We start from the raw sequence: 6,825 nt of genomic DNA on the forward strand, positions 1-6,825 counted from the left end.
AGTATGATCAAGGTTATGATGGCATATCACTTCGTAAATTATCTTTGTTATCGTTTTACCCGCTCGGGACGAGCAGTAACTAAGCTTGGGGATGCTTGATACGTCTCCGACGTATCGATAATTTCTTATGTTCTATGCCATATTATTGATGATACCTACATGTTTTATGCACACTTTATGTCATATTCGTGCATTTTCTCGGAACTAACCTATTAACAAGATGCCGAAGTGCCGCTCTCGTTTTCTCGCTGTTTTTGGTTTCAGAAATCCTAGTAACGAAATATTCTCGGAATTGGACGAAACAAAGACCCAGGGCCCTATTTTTCCACGGAGCTTCCAGAAGACCGAAGAACACACGAAGTGGGGCCACGAGGTGGCCAAACTATAGGGTGGTGCGGCCCAAGCCCTGGCCGCGCCGACCTATAGTGTGGGCCCCTCGTTAGCCCCCCGACTCTGCCCTTCCGCCTACTTAAAGCCTCCGTCGCGAAACCCCTGAGGAGAAAAACCACGATACGGAAAACCTCACCGAGACGCCGTCGCCGCCGATCCCATCTCGGGGGATTCTCGGAGATCTCCTCCGGCACCCCGCCGGAGAGGGGATTCATCTCCCGGAGGACTCTACACCGCCATGGTCGCTCTCCGGAGTGATGAGTGAGTAGTTCACCCCTGGACTATGGGTCCATAGCAGTAGCTAGATGGTTGTCTTCTCCTCATTGTGCTTCATTGTTGGATCTTGTGAGCTGCCTAACATGATCAAGATCATCTATCCGTAATTCTATATGTTGTGTTTGTCGGGATCCGATGGATAGAGAATACCATGTCATGTTAATTATCAAGTTATTATACATGTGTTGTTTATGATCTTGCATGCTCTCCGTTTCTAGTAGAGGCTCTGGCCAAGTTTTTACTTTTAACTCCAAGAGGGAGTACTTATGCTCGATAGTGGGTTCATGCCTGCATTGACACCTGGGACAGTGACAGAAAGTTCTAAGGTTGTGGTGTGCTGTTGCCACTAGGGATAAAACATTGGCGCTATGTCCGAGGATGTAGTTGTTGATTACATTACGCACCATACTTAATGCAATTGTCTGTTGTTTAGCAACTTAATACCGGAGGGGGTTCGGATGATAACCTCGAAGGTGGACTTTTTAGGCATAGATGCAGTTGGATGGCGGTCTATGTACTTTGTCGTAATGCCCAATTAAATCTCACTATACTTATCATGTCATGTATGTGCATTGTTATGCCCTCTCTATTTGTCAATTGCCCGACCGTAATTTGTTCACCCAACATGCTTTTATCTTATGGGAGAGACACCTCTAGTGAACCGTGGACCCCGGTCCATTCTTTAATACCGAAATACAAATCTGTCGCAATACTTGTTTTACTCGTTTTCTCTCGCAAACAATCATCTTCCACACAATACGGTTAATCCTTTGTTACGAGCAAGCCGGTGAGATTGACAACCTCACTCGTTTCGTTGGGGCAAAGTACTTTGGTTGTGTTGTGCAGGTTCCACGTTGGCGCCGGAATCTCCGGTGTTGCGCCGCACTACATCCCGCCGCCATCAACCTTCAACGTGCTTCTTGGCTCCTCCTGGTTCGATAAACCTTGGTTTCTTTCTGAGGGAAAACTTGCTACTGTGCGCATCATACCTTCCTCTTGGGGTTGCCCAACGAACGTGTGAAATACACGCCATCAGTGGCTGCCCATCTACTTGTTCCTATTTGTAAATCTGAATCCACCCTTCTTCAGGATGGTGGAAACCCGTAGAGGAGACCACAGCGGGGCAAACCGAGATCCACCTCCACCTCCCGACCCTACCATGGCTCAACTCCTGTGTATGATGCTGGAAGACCGTGAGGCAGCCCGTGCGGAGCGTCAAGCTAATCTTGCTACTCTTCAGCACCTCACTCAGCTTGCTACTGGTAACGCCAACAACAATAATGGCGGGGATGGAAATGGAGACCCCCGCTCCAAGCTGAAGGATTTCCAAAGCACCAACCCACCTATCTTCTCCAAGTGCACTGAACCCCTCGACGCCGATGATTGGCTTCGCACCATTGAGAACAACTTGGAGGTTGCCGGAGTCGGAGATAATGAGAAGGTTCTGTTTGCCACTCATTACCTCTCCGGACCTGCCCGCGCTTGGTGGGAAAATGTCAAGGCTATTCAAGCTGAAGGACACGTCATCGGCTGGGAAGAATTCAAGACCAAGTTCCGCAAGACCCACGTCCCTTCAGGATTGATCAAGCTCATGAAGGATAAGTTCATGAATTTGAAGCAAGGGAGCATGTCTGTGGTGGACTACATGGACAAATTCACCACTCTGTCCCGTTATGCTCCAGAAGACACCGACACTGAAGAGAAGAAGAAAGATCGCTTCTTGAATGGTCTGCATGATGAAATGCAGAGCATCTTGGTGGCCGTTCCATACTCAGACCTTGAGTCGCTGGTTGATGCCTCTATCATGGTGGAGAGCAAGCGCAAGAGTGCATTTGAGAACCGCAAGCGCAAGGCGATGATGCAGCAAGGCAGCTCCAACACTCAGCGACCCCGCAGCTTTCCTCCTCCAAGGCCGGCGCCCCAGCGAGAGGGCACCACCCCCGCACCTCGCCCCAACAACCCCAATCGCAACTACAACCCTCGGCGTTCGGAGGAAGCAACTACAATCCCAATTACAACCGCCGGAACAACACCGTCCGCCCCGCCACCATCGGATGCTATACTTGCGGTCAACCGGGTCATTTCTCCAAGGAGTGCCCCAACCGAGCTACTTCGGGACAGCGCCCCAATGCGCCCAAGCCTAATCCAGGACAAGCTCGCACTGCTACTGGAAGGAACCTGAATCAGAAGAAGCCAGCTGGACCAGCTAGGGGACACCTCAACCACGTCAATGCTGAACAAGCTCAGGAAGCTCCGGATATTGTCCTGGGTACGTTCCCTGTCAACTCAATACCCGCCACTGTCCTGTTTGACTCCGGAGCATCGCACTCTTTTGTTACTAAGCCGTTTGCTAGGAAGAGTGGTTTGAGACCTACAATCATGCAACGTCCTATGTTAGTCCAAATTCCGGGATCCTCCACCAAAACGGATCTATCCTGCAAGGATATTCCTATAGATATTCAGGGGAAGCGTTTCCACGCGGATCTAATCGTATTAGGAGAACAAGGTTTAGAAGTTATCCTTGGGATGAATTGGATGGTGAAGTACAAGGGTCACATAGATTGTGTTCGCCGAGCCATAACCTTGACTGCTGAGGACGGAGAAGTAGTTGAGCATGTGGCGACCATACCTTCATCGAAGGTCTTATGCAAGACGAGTGTCGCCAGTCCAGCCCTGCATGAAGTACCCATAGCTTGTGAATATCTTGAGGTTTTTCCCGATGAGCTACCCGGTATGCCCCCTGATCGGGATATCGAGTTTATCATCGAGCTAGTCCCCGGAACTGCCCCCATCGCTCAGCGACCTTACCGGATGAACCCCCAAGAATTAGTTGAGCTGAAGAAGCAGTTGAATGATATGCTGAGGAAAGGTTTGATTCGCCCGAGTGCATCCCCCTGGGGATCTCCCGTTATCTTTGTGGATAAGCGGGACGGTACTATCCGCCTGTGCGTGGATTACCGGAAACTGAATGATGTCACCATCAAAAACAAGTACCCCCTCCCGAAGATTGAAGATCTGTTCGACCAGATGAATGGCGCCCGGGTTTTCTCAAAAATAGATCTCCGAACCGGTTATCATCAACTCAAGGTTCGAGAGTCAGACATTCCCAAGACTGCCTTCACCACACGGTATGGACTTTTTGAATATACCGTGATGTCTTTCGGACTGACCAATGCCCTCGCCTATTTCATGAACCTCATGAACAAGGTGTTCATGAAGTACCTCGACAAGTTTGTTGTGGTTTTCATCGACGATATTCTGATCTACTCCAAGAGTGAAGAAGAGCATGCTGAACATCTCGCGGATTGTTTTGGGAACGCTCGGAGACCATAAGCTTTACGCCAAGTTTAGTAAGTGTGAATTTTGGCTGAAAGAGGTAGGATTTTTAGGTCATGTCATATCTGCCGGAGGAGTGTCTCGTCGACCCGTCCAAAATTCAGTCCATCATGGAGAAGAAAGCCCCTACCAATCAGACCGAAGTTCGCGCCTTTTTAGGATTGGCGGGTTATTACCGCAAGTTTGTTGAGGGATTCTCCAGACATTGCGAGGCCGTTAACGCAGCTATTGAAGAAGGATAAAAAGTTCGAGTGGACCGACAAATGTGAGGCCAGTTTTCGGGAACTCAAGAAGAGGTTAGTCACGCCCCCGTTCGACCATGCCCGATATTACCAAGGATTTTGATGTGTACTGTGATGCATCAAAGCTTGGATTGGGAAGTGTGCTGATGCAAGAAGGAAAGGTGATAGCTTATTTGTCAAGACAACTTCGACCGCACGAGATGAATTACCCCACGCATGACTTAGAGCTTGCCGCTGTAGTTCACGCCCTGAAGACCTGGCACCACTACCTAGTGGGAAATCGTTGCGAAATCTACACCGACCACAAGAGTTTGAAGTACATCTTCACCCAGCGGGAGCTGAACATGAGGCAGAGCAGGTGGATGGAGCTTATCAAGGATTACGACCTCGGCATTCATTATCATCCCGGTAAAGCTAATGTGGTAGCTGATGCCCTTAGTCGAGAGCCCTGTTCGTTGAACGCCCTTATCAAAATTGCTCAACCTAAGCTGTATGAAGAGCTGGAGGAGTTCGGCCTCGAGCTCGTTACCCATGGTTTCCTGGCAAATCTTGAATTGAAGCCTACTTTATTCGATCAAATCAAAGAAGCTCAAGTGGGTCATGAGAGTATTGAAGGAATCAAGCGTAGGATGAATAGGGAAGAAGTTCCTGGTTTTGAGGTCGACGCCAAAGGAGTTTTGTGGTACAAGGGACGCCTGTGTGTACCTAATGTTGAAGACCTGAAGCAACTCATCATGAAGGAAGCTCACGACACCCCATACTCAATCCACCCCGGAGGAACCAAGATGTACCAAGACCCGAAGAAACAATTCTGGTGGCACGGTATGAAGCGCGAGATCGCCTTTTTCATTGCTCGCTGCGATGTGTGCCAGAAAGTGAAGGCTGAACATCAGCGACCAGCTGGACTACTCCAACCCCTCAAAGTCCCTGAGTGGAAATGGGAAGAAGTTGGAATGGATTTCATTACAGGACTGCCTAAGTCTCAACGTGGCCATGACTCCATCTGGGTCATTGTTGATCGACTCACTAAGGTCGCTCATTTCATTCCAGTCACTTACCCCGGAACCCAGCTGGCGGATCTATATATGTCTCGGATAGTGAGTCTCCATGGGGTTCCCAAGCGAATAGTTTCCGATCGTGGTACACAGTTCACGTCAAAATTCTGGAAGAGCCTGCATGAAACCTTGGGAACCAAGTTATCCTTCAGCACTGCTTATCACCCGCAGACCGGTGGCCAAACCGAAAGAGTAAATCAGATTCTTGAAGATATGCTTCGTGCTTGTGTCCTCGCCTACGGAGCAAAATGGGAAGATTGTCTACCCTTCGCGGAATTTTGTTACAACAATAGTTACCAAGCTAGTCTGCAGATGGCCCCCTTTGAAGCCCTTTATGGTCGCCGTTGCCGAACCCCTCTTAACTGGTCCGAGACTGGAGATAGTCAAGTCTTTGGACCTGACCATCTTCGCGAAGCTGAAGAGCAAGTTCAACTAATCCGTGATCGCCTCAAAGCCGCTCAATCCCGCCAGAAGAGTTATGCTGACTCTAAACGTCGCGAGCTGACATTCAATGTTGGTGATCATGCCTACCTTCGCGTCACTCCACTCAAGGGAATGCAGAGATTTCACGTCAAAGGGAAGCTTGCCCCAAGATATATTGGGCCCTTCAAGATTCTCGCTCGTCGAGGTGAAGTATCCTATCAACTTGAACTCGCCCGTCGAATTAGCGGATTTTCATGATGTGTTCCACATCTCTCTTCTTCGACGGTGCCTCCAAGTGCCTGACAAACCTGAGACATTCAAGAACATCGATTATCGCACCCTCGACCTCAACACCGACTTGACCTATCGAGAAGTACCCCTTCGGATTCTTGAAGAAGCTGTTCGTCTCACCCGTAGAAGGAAGATAAAATTTTGCAAGGTTCAGTGGACTAATCACTCCGAGGAGGAGGCCACTTGGGAAAGAGAAGATCAGCTCCGAAAAGATTTCCCCTCACTCTTCAGTTCTTAGCCACCGAATCTCGAGGACGAGATTCATTTTAAGGGGGGAAGGTTTGTAACAAACCAACTTTTTGTGCATTGGTTTAATCTTTGGAATGCAAAATTTTGGGCCAACAAAAACTTTTCTGTTTCTCAAAAATTGCATGCATATAGTTCCTCATACTCATGCGTTGTAGAAATTGTGTGTTAATTGCTTGTGAATGTTGTGTTGTGTGTGGATCCTTAAAACCCTAAACCTACCTATTAATTTTTTAGAATCCCTTTTCTTATTAGGGAGCAATTAAAATTCCCATATAACCCTTGAGCATGTGATTATGCTCACATAAGATCTTCTAAGATCTAGTTCTTTTCCAATTTTTCTCCTCCATATCTATTTCTTCTTTTATCCATTTTCAAATCTGAAAACTCTCCAAGCAAGAGGACCATTGACTCATCACCTTGTGTACCCAGGGTTGACTTGAATCATTTCTATGTGATCACACCAATTCATTTTCAAAATTGGGGATTAAATGAGAGGGGTCATGCCGGCTATGATCTTTCCCTCTCCCTTGATCTTTCTTTTCACTATTCCTCCACACCATCTC

The sequence above is a fragment of the Lolium rigidum genome, chromosome 1 (assembly GCF_022539505.1).
Source record: "Lolium rigidum isolate FL_2022 chromosome 1, APGP_CSIRO_Lrig_0.1, whole genome shotgun sequence".
NCBI classification, from domain to species: Eukaryota; Viridiplantae; Streptophyta; class Magnoliopsida; order Poales; family Poaceae; genus Lolium; species Lolium rigidum.